Here is a 19,073-nt window from a genome sequence, read left to right on the forward strand (position 1 = left end):
ATGTCAAAAAATATTTGCCTCATTCACCATCTTGAGTGCATCATGTATCTGTCATGGAAGTGGATAGTATGCTTCATCATGTATCCTTTGTGATCATACTTAGTCATGGGTTTGATCAGAAAATTATTTATTTATTTATTTTTGTGAAAGATTTTATTTATTTTGAGTTTTACAATTTTTCCCCCCATTCTTGCTTAACCTCCCCCATCCCCCACAGAAAGCAGTCTGTTAGTCTTTACATTGTTTCCATGCCATACACATCTAAATTGAATGTGTCCTTAAGAAGAAAAAAAATAAAATATAAGAGATAACAAGATTACATAATAAGATAACAGGTTCCCCCCCCCCCCCAAAAAAAAAATAAAAGTAGTAGTTTTTGGTCTTTGAACTCCACAGTTCTTTCTCTGGATACAGATGGTATTCTTCATCTCAGATACCCCAACATTGTGCCTGATGGTTGCACTGATAGAATGAGTGAGTCCATTAAGGTTGATCATCACTCCCATATTACTGTTAGGGGTACAATGTTTTTCTGGTTTTGCTCATCTCGCTCAGCATCAGTTCATGCAAATCTGTCCAGGCTTCCCTGAATTCCCATCCCTCCTGGTTTCTAATAGCACAATAGTGTTCCATCATACATATTCATATACCACAGTTCATTAAGCCATTCCCTAACTGAAGGACATTCACTTAATTTCCATTTTTTTGCCATTACAAACAGAATTGCTATGAATATTTTTGTACAAGTGATGCTTTTACCCTTTTTCATAATCTCTTCAGGGTACAGACAGTGGTATTGCTAGATCAAAGGGTAGGCACATCTTTGTCGTTCTTTGGGTGTAATTCCAAATTGCTCTTCAGAAAGGTTGGATGAGTTCACAGCTCCACCAACAATGTATTAGTATCCCAGATTTCCCACATCCCTTGCAACATTATTGATCAGAAATTAATTGAGGATAATTTGAAAAATAATTATATCAACCTTTATTTGTTTTGTAAAGGTGTTTTAACGTTATCACTATGGGTGACTCTCAGTGATGAAATTCCATCTACCAGTACAAGTTGGCACCTACGATATAAAGAAGACTCTGAGAATTTTTTTTAAATGGCATTGGATGTTGTGTCTTTCTCTTCAAGGAACTGCCCAGAGTTTTTTTAGCTGAAGAGGGCCAAAAGTGAGACCTTTGTGAGGAAGGACAAATTGTGGACTCCTAGTTTTCAGGTTTCTCAGACCAAAACAAAGCAAAAGTCATTTCTTTAATTTTTTTTCATTGACTTCTGGATAAAGACAAGGCCCCTTTCTAAGGTTACAATGATTACATAAGTAGTATGGGGATTTATTTGGGGGAAACCACTGTCAGTCACCCTATTCCTGTCCATGCTGGTTGAGCTGTCCCTCCAGCTCTGCTTCTCTCTTATAGTTCTGAGTCTTTCTGGAGCATTGTACAACAATATCTTTGAAGCAGAAAAAAAATCCTGCCATTCCTTTGATGCCCCTTTTGTAATGCTGCTTTCCTTTGACTGGTGGGATTAGTTAAAATTTCATCAGCTGTTTTATAAAAAAAAAATTCCCCTTGTCATCTTATGAAAAGGGAGGAAATCTCTTGAAGATGCTTGCCACCCACAAGAAGAAGGAGAAGAATCAAATCTGCTGGTTTTTAGAAAACATAATTTCTGCTGCCAACCTCAAAGCTCCTATGTTGGAAAAAAATTTGGAAACAAACAAGCAAATCATTTCTTTGTTCAGTGGCAAAAAAGAGAAATGGAATGAGGGAGGTATGTTTTTAGATGTTCTCATTGTCCCTTCTTAAGAAGGGTTTTTTTTTTTTTTTTTTTTTTGGAAGTGCTGCTGGTGCAGGATGAGTGGAGGGGGATTGTGGACAGAACCTGGCTAGAATGCCCCTGCATCCTAGGTTGGTAGCTGTAACTCTAAAGACACTGTGAACCTGCAGAGGGCAGTGTGACACAAGCCCATGGTGATGCTGCACTAGCAAACCATTCCACAAACTGGGCTTTTTGACAACAAAGGCAAAAATTGTCTTAAGGGTTGTAAATCTTAGATGCTAAATTTCCGTGCAAGAAGCAGTCGTCTTGGCGTCATAATTAAAAATGCTACTGAAACACAAATCCCTTTTTCCCTTTCCCCCCTCCCCAAAGTCCCCCCCCCCCCCCAGCTTCCTATTAGAGGCTCTTATTTCCCTGCTAGGGAACTAGAGTCTGAACTCCCCATTTCCACTAAGTGGAGAGATTTCTAATAGAGTCAGCAGAGAATCTCTCCTTTGCTGTCTTCTGGAATGAATGAATGAATGGGAGAGAGTTGAAGTCAGGAAAGAGAAACAATTTTTTATCTTCATAACTACAAGAACATCTTAAGCATCTGTGGAAGAGCTCTGGGTTTGGAGGCAGGAGATTTGGGGTCAGATCCCAGCTCTGCCACCTATTATTTGGTTGACCTTGGGCACATCATTTCAACTCACTGTACCTCAGTTTCCTCATCTGTAAATGAAGGAGTGGACTAGAGCTTTGAAGTGACTTCTAGCTCTAAAACCTCCTTTCTTAAGTTCCTATGCAAGATGAACCACTCCTTTAGGAGTGGTTGGAGAGAAAAATGAAGGGATGTCTCTTCTTTTTAAAATGGACATGCTGGAATGAGGCTATGCATATACCCTGGTTGTTCCTACTTCTATTGTCTAGGGGAAAAGGGCAGAACATGAATGGGGTAAATTGTTAGGAAAATGTTCATGGGCAAGTACAACTGGAGTATATGTACATGTGTATGTGGGGCAAGATTTAGAACCCCAGCTGAACTGAAATTTTAAAGATGAAAAACACTATCTAGAAAATGAGATGCCTTTGTTATATGTGGAGGAGTTTACCAATAATAAGCTTACTAATCTTTTCCTTAACCCAACTTTCTGCTATGTAATACTGAAAAACCAGAATACTTTTTTGAATTTTATTTTACTTTTTCAATTACATGCAAAGATAGCTTTCAGTTTTCATTTTTTGTAAGTTTTTGAGTTCTACATTTTTCTATTTCCCTCCCTTCCCTTCCCTTCCCCTTCTGCATGACATTGAGTAATCTGATGTAGATTATCTCAATATAGATTATCTGATATAGATTATAGTGAAACCTGGCAAAATTCAAACAAAGGACTACCAAGGATTTCCATGCCTATGTCCCCCACTACTGGAATGTATTGCTGTTCTTGGTCAGTTATTTCAGTCATGTTTGACTATTCATGATGCTATTTGAGGATTTCTTGGTAAAGATTAAGGATGGGAATTTGAATCTGGATTCAGACACTTGACTCTTACTAGCTGTGTGACCTTTGGCAGGTCTCTTAACCATGATTTTCTTGCATCCTAGATCATCTCTGGTTGACCTGATTCATATCTGGACACTGAACCCAGATGCCTCTGAAGGAGAAAGTAAGGCTGGTGACTTAGCACAGTATCCCTAGTACTCAAATCTAATTCATATATTTATCATGTCTCTGATGTCATGGACTTCTTTGAAAATGAAGAACAAAGCATTATTATTTTACAGATGAAGAAACCAAGGCAAAGGATGACCTAACTTCCCTGGGTTCATAAAGCTAGTAAATGTCTGAAGCTGGCTTTGAACCTTAGGTCTTCCTGACTCCAAACCTGGGCTCTAGCCACTGTATCTAGCTGTCCCTAGCAACCTGGAATATACTCCCCTAATACCTTAGTTTCTTGGAATTTTTATACTTTCTACATGAAATCTTTTCTGATATTTGTAGTTGCTAAGCCCCCTGTCAAATTACCTACTGTATTTACCCTGAATATATTTTATATTTATATTTATTTGGCTGCTAGGTGCTACAGGGGATAGTGTGCTGGGTTTTTAATCTGGCAAGAAAGATCTGAGTTTGAATCTTGCCTCAATCACTTCTTAGCCGTGTGATCTTTTTCCAGTCATTTTCTTTCTTTATAATTTTTTCTTTTTCCCCAATTACAAGTAAAATAAATTTCTATGTTTATTTTTAAAATTGCATTCCACATTTTCTCTTCCTCCTCATCCCTCTCATTGAGAAGGTAGGTAATTTGATATAAATTATATATGTGTGAGTATGCAAAATCATATTTCCATATTAGTCATGTTATAAAAGAAAACATAAACCAAAATAAAAACCCAAGAAAAACAAAGAAAATAAAAGTATGCTTCATTCTGTATAATTATTGAGATCTTTCAGGTTCAGTTTCCTCATCTGTAAAATGGAATAATAATAATAATAATAATAATAACACTTATTCTGAAATATTGTTGTGAAGATTAAATAAGGTAACATAGGCAAAAATATTTTGTAAACCTTGCAGTTCTGTATAAATGCTAGTACTCCTAGGTATGACTTTTTCATAGATGTAAACTCCTTGAGGGCAGGTTCTATTTTGTTTTTTTCCTCTGTATTACTAGTGTTTAACATAGTGCCTGATAAAATGTTTGTTTAATAAAAGCTGATTTGAATTGAATTAACTGTAAAATGAGTTGGGATGACCTTCATGGCATCTGATGTTGCTTACTGATCTGAGTCTATGATCTCATGATCATATTCATTATCTATTATGATAGATATCTAACACACTGACTATGGGAAGAAGAAACCCTGCTGAAAACACCCTGTTAGATAGATAGATAGATATCTAATACAAAATAGACTCTGGAAAAACCATGTGACCAGCAAAAAGTGAAGAAAACCCAGGCAAGCATAAAGCAGCCTTCATGATACATTGACATCAGTGAGATATTGAGTTCAGAATGACTCTACTGCAAATCTTCATAGTAACTTTTCTAAAGACTTTTGTGAAATCTATGTATCTGGATGGCTCACTGGGTAGAGTGCTGGCTCTCAGCCTCAAACACTCATTAGCTCTGTGACAGTTGTTAATTAAACCTCTGTCTACCTAGTTTCCTCATCTTTACTGTGATGTCATTGGTCCTTTTTGAAAACAAACATGTACAACAAAAATGGGAATAATAATAATAGCACCTGCCTCCCAAGGTCAGGGAGGATCAAATGAAATGCCATATTTTCCCATATATAAGATGCTCCCATGTATAAGACACACCTTAATTTTGGGACCCAAAATTTGAAAAACAAAGTATTACATAAAGATATTTGAACTCAAGTTTTATTCATCATAAAATTCATACAACTCCTCATCACTGTCATCCCATCCAATAGCTTGTCCTCATCTGTGTTTGATGACAAATTACTGTCTTCATAAATTGCCTTGTCCTTAGTTGCTTCTATGGCATTTGAAATACCCCACTTCTTAAATAACTTGACAATGATCTCAATCTTGATATTATCCCAGGAGCTTTTCACTGAGGTACAACCTTTTCCTACAGTTGGTTTTTTCACTCTTCCTGCTGGTGTTAGGTTGTCCCCAAAAGACTTCATCCATTGGTTCCTTTCATATCTCGTGGCAGCTTTGAAGAGTTTGTTAATGCTGACATCAAATGGTTGGAGCTGAGGTATCAAACCTTCAGGTATGGTCAAGTTTTGTTTTTTGCTCTGCAGCAATCTTCTTTGTGTTTGTTGTTATGTGTGCCCTGAACTGACCAAGCACAAATAAGAAAGGTTCTTGTAAGAGACCACCTGGTCTCCTACTCCAAAGTTTTTCAAACCAGATCTTCATCCCATCCTGATCCATTCAACCCTTGTCATGAACATAAACAATCACTCCTTGAGGAATGCCTTCTTTTGGCATTGTTTTGCATTTGTAAATCAGCACAACAGTCAGCACAACAAGCTAGAACAACTGTGTAATGGCTCTTTTCATGTCCACTTATTTTCACAATTATACAGTTTTCACTCCCTTCTTATCAACAGTTTGGTTACTTGGGATATCAAATTGAAGGGGGACTTCGTCCTTATTTGCAATCTGTCTCAACTCAAACTGATGTTTCTTCCAACATTGAATGACAAAACAAAGAAATTCAAGGAACTTCTGTTCATGGCTTTCAGACATCTTTTTGGCAAGTCTGGTGCATGGACGCACACTTAGTCCATTCGGTTTCATGAACCTGAAGCACCAATTGTGCCCTCCTTGGAAATCAGTCTCTTTTTCATTAGCAATTTTTCTTGCCTCATGCTGAACCATCTTTGTGGACATGGCAATTCCAATTGCTCTTTGCTCTTCAATCCACACCTTCAATTCACTCTCTAGATCAGATCATTTGGCTGATTTGCCTCTCATGGTCTTCTGCTGGGGCATTTTCAGCAGAATTTCTTCTTCCCATAGCCAGTCTCAGATTGTTTTCTCAGTTGAAAGAGGGCCAAACTGATTTCCATTCACTTTTGCAAACTGGATCACTTTGAATCTGAATTCAGAACTGTATGAAAATCTTTTCTGAGACATTTCTGGGCAGAATGTGGCAAAATGTAACCTGATATACCAGTAACAAATGCAAAACAATGAATGCAAAGACAACTGTGAAAAAGCAGGGAACACAAGTAAAAAAACGGCAACCACTGTATAAGATACTTCAAGTTTTGAGACCCTAAATTTTTTGAAAAAGAGTGTCTCATACATGGTGAAATACAGTATTATTTGTAAAGCATTTTTTGTAAACCTTAAAGCTTGATATTAGGGCAGCTAGGTGGTGAAATGAATAGAGGATCTCCGGAAAACCTGAGTTCAAATACAGACTCAGACAGTTACTAGCTGTGTGGTCCTGCGTAAGTCACTTACTCCAGTTAGAATGAGCTGGAGAAGTAAATGGTAAAACATTCCAGGATCTTTGCCAAGAAAACCCCCAAAAAGCATCACTAAGAGCTGGACATGACTGAAAATAAGTAAATAATACCAAAGCTCTCCATACATTCAAGCTATTATTATCCTCAAGGAGCTTATATTCTGCTAGGTAGAACAATATGAACATAGATTTTAAAAATAGACAAACAAATAATTTTGATAGTGTAGAGGAGAGCATTAGGGGGAATATAGGATCAGAAATTTATGGAGGAGGTAGTACTGGAATTATCTGAACTATAACCAAGAGGTAGAGGTAAGGGAAGGAGAGCATTCCAAGAATTCCAACTTGAAAAAAAGGTTTTGAAATAAGATGAAATGTCTTGTATGGGAAACAACAAATGGGCTAGTTTGCAACACAATGCATGAGGGAGGAATAATATATAATATAATGCAACATAACATGACATGACTTGATTTGATACAATAAAGCAAATATGATGATATAATAGATAATATAATAAATATAATATAATTTGGAAATGTAGGTTGGAAGCAGATTGTGAAGAAGTGCCAGACAGAAGAATTTGTTGTTTATCAGAGAGGGAATAGGGACTCATGAAGTTTTTTGAGCAGTAGAGTTACATGATTAGACTTATGCTTTTAGAATATAGGAAAACGCTCATTTTGGTATCAAAAAATGGAGATTGACTATATTACCTCAGTATTCAATCCAGCCTCCATTTACTAAGTATTTACATCATGATGAGTGCTATGGAAGACCTAGAGGGAAGAACAAAGTGTCAACAAGATATGGACCTTGCCTTCATGAGTTTCTAAACTAGTAAATTTTACCCTTTTGTCTGCATATATGTTTGAGACATGCAAAAATGAAATAACTGTATTGAAATATTGATAGCCATTGGCATTTATAGAGCTCTTTTGAAGTACTTCATGCACATTAACTCATCTCATCCTTACAAGAACTCTCTGGGGTAAGTACAATGTATACTTTTTTATCCTCCTTTTTACAGATAAGAAAACTGAGGTACAGAGTGAGTAGAGGACTTGTTAGTGATCATATAGTTAATAGGAGTCACACAGCCAGGCAATTATTAAGTGTCTGAGACTGGATTTGAACTCAGTTCCTCCTGACTCCAGGGCTGGTGTTCTACTCACTGTACCACCTAGCTGCTCCCTCAATATTCTTTCTACCTCAGCACACTGGAGAAGATGGAGAGTCCAGAGTCTCTTGCAAGGTCTTTGGGGCTTAATAACATAATTTTCAAGAAATGGAGAATCTATCACTGATCCCAGTCCCTTTAGACCCATTGTACATTGTTGTTGTTGAGTTGTTTCAGTCATGACCAATTCTCTGTTACCCTATTTGAGGTTTTCTTGGAAAAGATACTGGAGTGGTCTGTTGTTTCCTTCTCCAGTTCATTTTACAGATGAGGAAACTGAGGCAAGCAGAATTAAATAACTTGCCTAGGGTCATACAACTAGTATCTGAGAGTGGATTTGGATTCATGTCCTCTTGACTCCAGGCCTAGTGCTCTACCCCCTGTGCTGCCTAATTGACCTTCATAATGTATTAGAAGAATGAATAAACCAGTCCTTTCTTTTAACTTCTCTCCAACCTGAGGCTAAGGGACAGGAGAAAGGGAGGGGAAGAGAACATGCATTTACAAAGTGCCTGCTGTTTCAAGTCCTGTGCTAAGTGCTTTACAAATATTTTATCATCTGATTCTCATAACAACTGAGTAAAAAAGGTACTGTTATTATTCCCATTTTACAGTTGAAGAAAAGGAGGCAAACAAGTTTTAAGTGATTTGCCCAGAAGCACACAACTAACTAATTTATCTGAGCTCAGATCTGAACACAGGTCTTTTTGACTCTAGGTCCAATGCTCTATCTGTTGAATCATGGAGTTAGAACTCAAATTAACTTTGATTCTAAGAACAACACAAAGTAAGAACAGTCTGGATGAATGTGAGTTGGAAAAATTCTCTAGAGTCAACCAGAAATTAACCTGTAACCTGGGCCTGCCTATGAATTTTTCATAGATTCAAAGGAACTTAGAATTCAGAAGTGTTCTAGTCCTAACTCAGACCTAAAATGGAATCCTTTCTAGCATCCTTGATTAATGATCATCTAATCCTGGCTAGAAGACCCCCAAATAATGGACTTATTTCAAATGGTAAAAGGGGTACAAAACCTCACTGAAGAAAATTATTCCTTAAAAATTAGAATTGATTAAGTGAAAGCTAATGATTTCATGAGACATCAAGAAATAATATAACAAAGTCAAAAGACTGAAAAAACAGAAGAAAATATGAAATATCTCATTGGAAAACACTTGACCCAGAAAATAAATCTAGAAGAGATATTGGTCTACCTGAAATTCATGAACAAAAAATAGATTAAACATCATATTTCAAGACATTATAAAGGAAAGCTGCCTAGAGGGCAAAATAGAAATTGAAAGAATTCACTCCTGAAAGAAATCCTAAAATGAAAACTCCAAGGAATATTTTAGCCACAATCCAGAGACCTAAGTCAAGGAGAAAATACATTAAACAGATAGAAAGAAAAAGCAATCAAATTCCATGGAGCCACTTGAGATCACACTATGATTTAGTAGGTACATTTATAAAGAAGTAGAGGGACAGAGTATCATATTCTAGAAAGCAAATGAACTGGGATTACAACCAAGAATAACCTATTCAGCAGAACTGAGTCTCATCCTACAGAGGAAAAATGTTTATTAATGAAATAGAAGATATTCAAAAATTCCTGAAGAAAAGTGCAGTTAAATTGAAAATGTAACATTCGAACAGAAGAACTGTTCTCAGGGTGAAACTTTGGAGTCTTTACAGTCACCTCTCACTTTCCTGAATGCTTTATTTGGGTCTATGATCAAGAGAAAATGAGTGATTGATTTTTTCCTCAATGACTTGGATGTTAAATCTATATTAAGTGTTTGAGACTGTCTTGGGCAACCTGTTTCTGCACTATAGAATAATGGTTCTATCCTTTTGATAAATGAGATTAACACATTAGCTTACATGACAAACAGAATTATTGGATGAAATATAAATTTTTTGCCTTTTTTCATTAATTAAAAACACTTTTATGGTAATGCTAGTTGGGTTAAAAGAATGCTGAGTCCATTTTAAAGACCTGAAGAATGTGATATAAAGGGCATCATTCTCCTTAGAGGCCAAGTTCTCCAAACTTTCTCCACCCCATTTCAGTTCCCTTTTACTTACTGTTAGAAATGTATGTATTATCATTGCTGCCTTAGGATCATACTGAGTCTGCATGACCTAGGGTCATTCTTGAGGAATGTGGACCAGAGTTTCTTCAGAAACTTTTTGGGAATCAATGCTGTAGGGTCTTGTGGCTTTAAGATAATAAAACAACCCCCATATTGGTCATTGGACAGGAAGAACTCAGTGGACCTTTAAAAGAGAATTATGTATGCTATTCTTTCTCTTTTCTTATATTACTGTATCTTTGTTTTAAGTCTTTTGTCAATGAGTATTTATGAGTCTTGTGTGTATTAAGTTGTGTAGAGGAAATAAATAGTTGTCCTATACCTGATCTACATTGTATATTGAGTAAAGGGTATAAAAAGACAGACTAGGAAAAAAAGGATACTAATCTCATTAGAGGCCAGACTCTTCTTTCCCTTTTCCTTCCCCTGCCTGATCCTATTTGATCACCACATGTACTGGGTGGGGTTCCTTAATAGAGAAGTGAGCAGGTAGGGTCTTAGTTCCTTATCCCAAAGTGATTAAAATTGTTAGATATGTTTGCAGTATTTCTCAAATTCCAAAATAGTAAAAGTGTTTGTGGAGTCACTTTTCTAGGGCATAGGAGGGTGAGACAATTCTATTCTGTTCAATTTAACAATCCCTTAATAAATGTTTACTCTATGTATATATAAAATATTGTGTTAGGTACTAGGAACATACAAAGTTTACATAAAACAGCCCCTGCACTTGTAGAATTTATAGTCTAATAGAGGATAAGACATTAACAAGAATAGTGATAATACACGGTAAGTATGTCTGCAAGACACATGCTAGGTGAGATCATAGATGAGGTCTCTGGGAGGAGAAGGCATTTTCATTTGCTTTAAAGAATGGATAGGAATTCAATAGAGGCAGCTAGGTTGCACAGTGGATGGAGTGCTGGGTCTGGAGTGAGGAAGATCATCTTCCTATGTTCAAATCTGTCCCCAGACACTTATTATGTGACCCTGGGAAAGTCACCTAGCTGTGTTTGTCTGAGTTTCTTCACATGCAAAATGAGCTGGAAAAGGAAATGGCAAACTACTCTGCATCAACCCCCCCCCTCCCAGAAAAAGGGGGGTCATAAAGAGTTAGGACTGAAAAAATGACTGTTCAGGTAAAGAGTCATCTAAAGATAATTTAAAGTTAGTTGAGTTAATTGAACTTCTCTGCTTCAGGGTAGAAAAGTATAGAATAGAAAAAGCAAGGATAGAAAGAGATTATAATCTCCATAGCAGTCAGATCAAGTAGTAGCAAAACAGATGTATGTAGAATCATAGCAACAACTAACATTTGTAGAGGGCTTTAAAATTGGCAGAGTATTTATTGTCTCATTTGTTCCTCAGTAAAACCCTGGAAGGTAGGTACTATGGGAACAATTATCCCCACTTTATGGATGAAGAAACTGAGAACCTATAAATGTAGCATCAGGGGCAGGATTTGAACCCCCATTTTCCTGACTTCTAGAGCTAGGATCCTATCCATGAAAGCTATATCACCAAACTGAGGAACTCATGTCCCTTGAAAATGAGTAAAGACATCATTTGGCTTATCAAGGCTTAGCTTTTCATGCTATTCCTTTCCTGGCTGGAATATTTCTTTAAACTAGCCTTAATGTTGCATGCATTTCAGTAGTTTAAATTTAGCTTTTGTTTAGTGATTGACACACAATATATATATCCTAGCCAAGGTGTCTCATGATATATATATTTTGAACTCATTTGACCATGCCAAGATCCATCTTTCATGAAGATTAATTCAGGAACTATTTTTGTAGCACAGTGAAGTTAAATTGGGTTGGTGAGAATAAATATTGGCAGCATCCTTTATGTTTGATGTTAACTCATTCCTAGACAAATGCAATATTTTTTCTTAAAAAACAAAACAAATGAAATTTTAAATTCAAGATTATCCATAACATTAAATAAATTTCTAATTTTTATTCATGTCTTGTCTTCAGGGTCAGGAACTTAGAGGTAGGGGTAGGGTGAAGGAAGAAAGTCCTAAAAAAATTAATTTAACTAATGTTTAAATATAGTATTGTGCATAATGAAAAGAGTATTGAGTAGAAGTTTGGAGACCTGGGTTCTAATCTCTTCTCTGCCATTAACTAGCTTTATGATTGCTAAAACGTTGATTAAACTCTCAGGTCCTATTTCTTCAATTATAAAAAGAGAAGACTGGAAAAAAAATCTCTCAAGTTGTTTCCAGATCAAATATTTTTTTGCTTCATGATTCTATTTTCAGGGGATTGGGCAACAAAGAACTCAGTCTTTGGCTTCAGGGAGCTTCATTCCAGAAGGAAAGACAATTAACAACATGAAGTAATAATATCAAGTACTTTATAACTGTATAGACAATAAGTGAAATGAAAAGATGAGAGAGAAAGCTCCCTTCTAGACACTTTGAACAGAGAAAGTTGCACAGAGAAAGTAAGATTTGAAATGGGTCTTGAAGGATGGATAGGGTTTCAATAAGTGGAGAAAGGAGGAAAAGGTCTTTGAACAAATCCATGAGGGTGGGAAATAAAAATATGTTTGACCAATGGCAAACTGTCATGGGATTATAAGATTTAGAGTTGCAAGAGAGTTTTGAAATCATTTACTGTGATGCCTCACATATCAATTTAAAATTTCAGAAACTGAGGCTGAAAGAGATTAAGAGACTAGTCCAAGGTCATATAGCTTCTTAAATTAGCAGCAAAACTCAAATTTCAAACTATATTCTTCAACTACTAGGTTAGTTAGTGTAGGAATTTTTTTGGGGGGGGATGGTGGCGGATAAGCTAGAAGAGGTAGATGTATAGGCCCTATAGAAGATTAGGACAGATAGATGGCACATTGAATAGAACACCAACCCTGAAGACAGGAGGACCTGAGTTCAAATTTGACCTCAGACACACTAAATGTATGATCTTGGGCAAGTCACTTATCCCTGATTGCCTCATAAAGCAGGACTATTTCCAATTGTCCTGATTCATGCCTGACCACTGAATCCAGATGGCTCCAGAAGAGAAAGTGAGGCTGGTGACTTAACATAGCACTCCCTCACTCAAATCTAATTGATGTGCATATGATGACCTCCCTGATGTACTCAGGTCTTTGAAAACAAAGGACAAATATCATCAATGTCATTATGGAAGACCATCTGCCTAAGGAGTCCAGATTTATTCCATAGACAGTGATGAGTCATTGAAGATTTTGAAACAGAGGAGTGACATGATCAGTTAAATTTTAGGAAGATTAAGTTTTTTTTTTGGAGGTGAGCAAGGGGGTCTTTCCATATAGAGGCTCCTGTACAAAATCCCTATGGCTTATCTACAGCTCATCCCTCATTAAGAGGCCCACTCAGCAAATAATGGAATGCATGAAGCTTAATTTCCCTTTAGGCCTATTGATTTCTCAAAGGCCCTCCCTAGGCAAATGGACCTGTTTGCATGGCTCTATTATATTGAATGGCCATGATTTCTCTAATCACACACTAGCCAGCTCTGTTGATGCCCTGAAGGTTAAGAATCCCCTGGAGACCCTGGTCTTTAGCAGTTTCTCAACTTATAGCCATAATTTGTGTGAATCTTTATAGTTGAAAATCTCTGTAACTATCTAGATATAAAAAAGTATAGGTAGCATAGTAAAAAAGAGAGCTGGAGACAATGGAATCTGGGTCCAAATATTGATAGTCTACTTATAATTTGTGCAACCTTGGACCAGTCAGTAGGTCTCAGTTTTACCATTTGTAAAAGAAGGAACTAGAGTAGATAACTTTTGAAATTCCTTCTAGTTCCAAATTTATGATAAGAAGAAGAGCTAGCATTTAACAATAATAATGGTTAACATTTATGCAGTGGGGGCGGCTAGGTGGCATAGTGGATAAAGCACCAGCCTTGGAGTCAGGAGTACCTGGGTTCAAATCCGGTCTCAGACACTTAATAATTACCTAGCTGTGTGGCCTTGGGCAAGCCACTTAACCCCATTTGCCTTGCAAAAAAACCTAAAAAAAATATGCAGTACTTAATTTGTTCAAGACACTGTGGTAAGTGCTTTATAATTATTCTCTTATTTGATCATCACAACAATCCTGGGAGATGGATGCTATTAGTCCATTGACAATAAGGAGTCATTGGAGATTTTGAAACAGAAGAGTGATATTATCAAAGTTAAATTTTAGGAAGATAAAATTAAAAACAATTTTTATTTTATAGATGAGGGAACTTAGTGACTTGTCTGGTGTCACACAACTTCTAAATATCTGAGGCTAGATTTGAAACCATATCTTCTTGACTTCTAATTCAACACTGTCTACTCTTCTATATAGCAGAAAAAAGTTGTAGAGGAGTGGATAGAGTACCAGGCCTGCAGTAAGGAAGATCTGAGTTCAAGTTTGACCTCAAGTACTAATTGTAAGACCCTGAGAAAGTCATTTAACCCTATTTGCCTCAGTTTCCTTTTTTGTAAAATCAACTGGAGAAGGAAATGGCAAATCTCTTCACTATCTTTGCCAAGAGAACCTTAAATGGGTTCCCAAAGAGTCAGACATGACTGAAATGACTATATACAAAAGGAGAAAAAGGAAGCACTAGTAAATAAAGGGAATCAGAAAAAGGTTTAATTATAGAATATGTTATATATGTTTTATATATATATATATATTTATATATATGTTATATGTGACCTGAACCTTGAAAAGAAACCAGAGATACTAAGAGGTGCATGGTGAAACTGGGGGCAAGAAGCAGTCTTTGCAAAGACTAGAGGTGAGGGATAGAGTGCTGAGCTGAAGGAACCAAAAATAGGCTGAGATATTGAGTATGTGACAAGGAGTAATAAACTTTTAGCCTAGAAAGGTAGACTGGAGGCCAATTGTGAAAGGCTTTAAATGCCAACCAGAGGAGATTATATTTTGTCCTCAAGGCAAAAGGGAGACCCTAAAGGTTTTGGAGTAGACCTGTAATATGGTCAGATTTGTGTTTAGGAAGATTTTTTTGTTTTTTCTTTTGGCAGATGAATTGTTAAGGGAAGAACCCAGAAGCAAAGATATAGTAAATCAGAAATAAGAACAGAATGATTATTTTTCTGTTTATCATCTACTAAATAAAGTCTTTTGAAAAATTTCAAGATATTTTCAAGATTTGGTGATTTCTCCCTAAAATCAGCAATGTAATGACATAATTCTAGAGGTAACCCTGAGGGGTTAGAGTTTCTAATATTGTTACAAGTCCCTGTCTAGTGTGTTCCCTAATATCAATCAATTGGAGGCATTAATGCTGACATCAATTAACTTTTATAAAAGGGAATTTACTGAGACAGTACAGACAGAAAAGAAGTTAATGGATAATTCTACCAAACTGGTGAGTCTCACTACTTCCATTTTATGCATGAGATCCCTGATAATAGTAGGTACATAACTTAATGTACCACGTTTTAATGAGACACATATGTAGATTACTCATAGGGCAGAAAGAACTACTCACTCTATTGTCCTGGAAATGTCTTTCTCCCAGAGTTTGTCCATTGTATTGCATTTCCTGCCTAGTTTCTACCCTTCTATGAGAAGAGGTGAAACACAATTCCATCTAGCATCATATTCTTCTTTTCTAGGGAAGAGGAGAAAGGCTATTTCAACAAGGACCCATTTTGGTCTCCTTTCTTTTAGCTTCCTCAGTTTAATCTCTGGCTTAACTGAGGCCCTAAGAAGACTCCATCCTAAGGTCAACTCCTTATGAACAATGACTATCTGTCTAAACTCATTCTTCAATGATTAACAGACACCTTCTTGGTCATACCCCTCTCATCCCAGTGATTTTGAACCCCTGGTGGACAAGATTCAGATTCTATTCCTTGTGCTACACTGCACAATCCCTTACTCCCATTCCCCTCAAAATCTTCCCCCTCCACCCTTCAATGTCACATTCTGGTCAGTTCTTCTGTGCTCCCTGGAATGCTTGCTCCTTTGGCAAGAAACTTGCCTTCAACTTAAATCTTTTCCTTTCTCACTGAGACTTGACTCCCTCATGATGACATTGCTTCCCTGGCTACCCTTTCTAGCAGTGGCTACACATTCACTCATTTCCTCAACTCATTGGTTGAGGTTGTAGAGTTGAACTTCTTGCTCCCTATTGTCATTGCCTGATTGTCCTTTTACAATCATCACTCAGCAACCTTTCCATTTTGAGGTTCATTAAATCCATATTTTGATATCTATTGACTACAGATTTCAAGGACACTTCTTTCTTTTGAGTTCAGTTCCTGGCTCACAGTCTTTCTCTCCTCCCTGAGTCATGCCTCCATACTTGGAGACTTCAACATATATGTTGATACTCCCTTAAATACTCTATCCTCATAGTCCCTCAACTTATTCATAACCTGCTCATCCATTTCGCCTGAGGTACACAGAGAGATGATCATTCCTAGATTTTGACATCCCCCACAAATGCTCCACTTCCATATTAATGAATTATGAAATTCCCTTATCTGTTCGCAATCTATTCTTATTCATTCTTTCCCTTTGCCTTGTAATTCCAGAACCTTGTAATCTCCAATTACTAGACCCCTTCATTCTCTCCCCATTATTACACTTACTTCTTTTTCCCCATCATTGACCTTTTAAAGGGGTTAACCAATTCAATTCTATGCTGTCCTCTTCTCTTGGATTTCCTTCCTCATTTGTTTATTTGTTTCTTCATCCTTTTTCTTTTTTTCATCTTTTCCTTCCTTCTTTTTCTTCTTCTTTTTTTTTAAGGTTTTTGCAAGGCAAATGGGGTTAAGTGGCTTGCCCAAGGCCACACATCTAGGCAATTATTAAGTGTCTGAGGCCGGATTTAAACTCAGGTACTCCTGACTCCCAGGCCGGTGCTCTATCCACTGCACCACCTAGCCATCCTTTCTTCTTTTTTCTTTTCCTTCCTTCCTCCTTTCTTCCCTTCCTTCCTCCCTTCCTTCTTTCCTTTTCCCAGCAATTATCTTACTCAGTCAAACGTCAGTCTTGGATTTCTTTAACCATCTGCTGTCTTTCCTACTACCCATGTGCTACTGAATAAAACTGGAGAAAATCATGAAGCTATAATGACTAGGTCTACTACAAATTTATGGTATTCTCAGCTGAGCCCTCATTGCTGCAGATAATCCATTCACATCTCTCTAACTCACTTACGGTTTTCCAACTTTTTTATCCTTCTTCAAACCTCCTATGGCTCCCCTTTCCCAGACCTTCTTAGTTGCAAACTTCAGGAATTTTCTGAAAAAATTGAGGCAATTCACCAAGGGCTCTTCCCTCTTATCCCCTACTCATTCCACATCACCTAGATGCCTTTTGCCACTTCCTACTCTTCTTCTGTCTCACATGAAGAGGTGGTTTCTCTTCTTGCCAAGACAAACCCCTCTACATATACTCATAATACTATTCCATCCTATTTTCTTCAGTAGACTGCCATTATCATCTTTACCTGTTCACTTTAAATTTTCCTTGGTTCATTCCCTACTTCTCACACACATGTCTAATTCTCAAAAAAAACCCCTCGTTTAATCCATCCATTCCTGCTGGCTGTCATCACATATCTATCCTCCCTTTTGTAGCAAAACTCCTTGAGAAGATCATTTATAATAAGTGCATCCATTTTCTTTACTCTTGCTTTCCTCTTATTTCTTTTCAGTCTGGCTTCCAACTTTATCATCCAACTGAAACTGCTCTCTCCAAGGTGATTAACAACATCTTAATAGAATAATCCAATCTGTATACCTCTTGTCCTTTCTGTCAGTCATTCTTTTCTCTCTGGGTTTTCAGGAAACCACTCTTTCCTAATACTTCTACATGACTATTTCTTTTTAGTTTTCTTTGCTGGATCTCCATCCAGGTCATGCCCACTAACCCTAGGTATCCACAGGGAGGACCCTGTGACAGCGGTCTTAGACCTTCTCTTTTCCCTCTATATAATTTCACTTGATGATCTCTTCAGCTCCTATGTATTCAATTATCATCTTTGTGTAGATGATTTTCAAATCTACTTATCCAACTCTAACTTCTCTGAAGACCTCTAATCTTGAATTTCCAAATGCCTTTCAGATATCTTGAATGAGATAGTTCACAAACATCTTAAACTCATCATGTCCAAAATGGAATTCATATTTTCCCCTGAATGTTCTCTTCCAAATTTCCCTATTATAGACACCACCAACTTCCCAGTTAATTCAAGCCTTCAACTTATTTGTCATCTTTGATTCCTCACTCTCATCCTCCATATCTGATCTGTTGCCAAAGCCTAGTCTCCTGGAAATACCTCTCTCTCTTCTGCCACTGCCACTATCACTGCCCCAGTGTAACTGCCCCCCCTTTTTACTGGATAATTACAGTAAGTCTACTAATTGGTTCCATTACCACAAGTCTCTTTCTACTCCAATCTATTTTTCACTCAATTGTCAAAGTGATTTTCCTAAAGAGCACTCCTGATCATGTCACTCATGTTCAATAGACTCTATCTCCAGGACCCCTTACTACTTTTCCAGTATTCTTATATATCTTACTTCCACAAGCTCTACAATTTGGTGACACTGGCCATCTTGTTATTTCTCCCAACTACATTTTCCAACTTTTGGCATTTTTATTGTCTCATTCCCCGCTGCCTGAAATTATCTTCCTTCTCATTTCTGTCTCTTGGCTTCCATAGCTTCCTTCAAGTTCGAGTTAAAATTACCCCTTCCACAGGAAGCCTTTCCTAATTAACCCCCTTTAAGACTAAGGCCCTCTCTTCATTGAACATTTCCAATTTATCCTGAATATAGTTTTACATAATTATTTCCACGTTCAATTCTCATTAGAGCTTCCTGAGACAGAGGGTCTCTCTTTTACTTCTCTTTGTATCCTGCTTAGTCTAGGACATGGTAAACACTTAATAAGTGACTGACTGACTCTAGGAGGTGGCATCAGTAATAGATGAGTCATTTCCTTTCTCAACTGAGTTAGTTCCTTCCAAGACCCAGTATCTTGATTGATGGCTTAGTCCACTGTGGGCTGGGTTGAAGTTTCTCAGATGCTACGGACTCTCACTAGACTCAGCTA

General features: G+C 37.1%; 1 long non-coding RNA gene across 2 annotated transcripts in view; it reads right to left on the reverse strand.

Moving 5' to 3' along the window:
* Nucleotides 1-4,022: 4,022 nt before the first annotated feature.
* Nucleotides 4,023-19,073, reverse strand: part of LOC141522168 (uncharacterized) — a 34,676-nt gene continuing 19,625 nt past the window's right edge. Inside the window, exons 3-4 of one of the 2 annotated variants that reach the window (XR_012478141.1) lie at nucleotides 7,444-7,506; nucleotides 4,023-6,418 (exon numbers count right to left, since the gene is read on the reverse strand). This is a non-coding gene — a long non-coding RNA (uncharacterized LOC141522168). Of the gene's footprint in view, nucleotides 7,507-19,073 lie in introns of both variants that reach the window. The other variant, XR_012478140.1, reaches the window with a different exon arrangement.

The sequence above is a fragment of the Macrotis lagotis genome, chromosome 4, assembly GCF_037893015.1.
Source record: "Macrotis lagotis isolate mMagLag1 chromosome 4, bilby.v1.9.chrom.fasta, whole genome shotgun sequence".
Taxonomy (NCBI): Eukaryota; Metazoa; Chordata; class Mammalia; order Peramelemorphia; family Peramelidae; genus Macrotis; species Macrotis lagotis.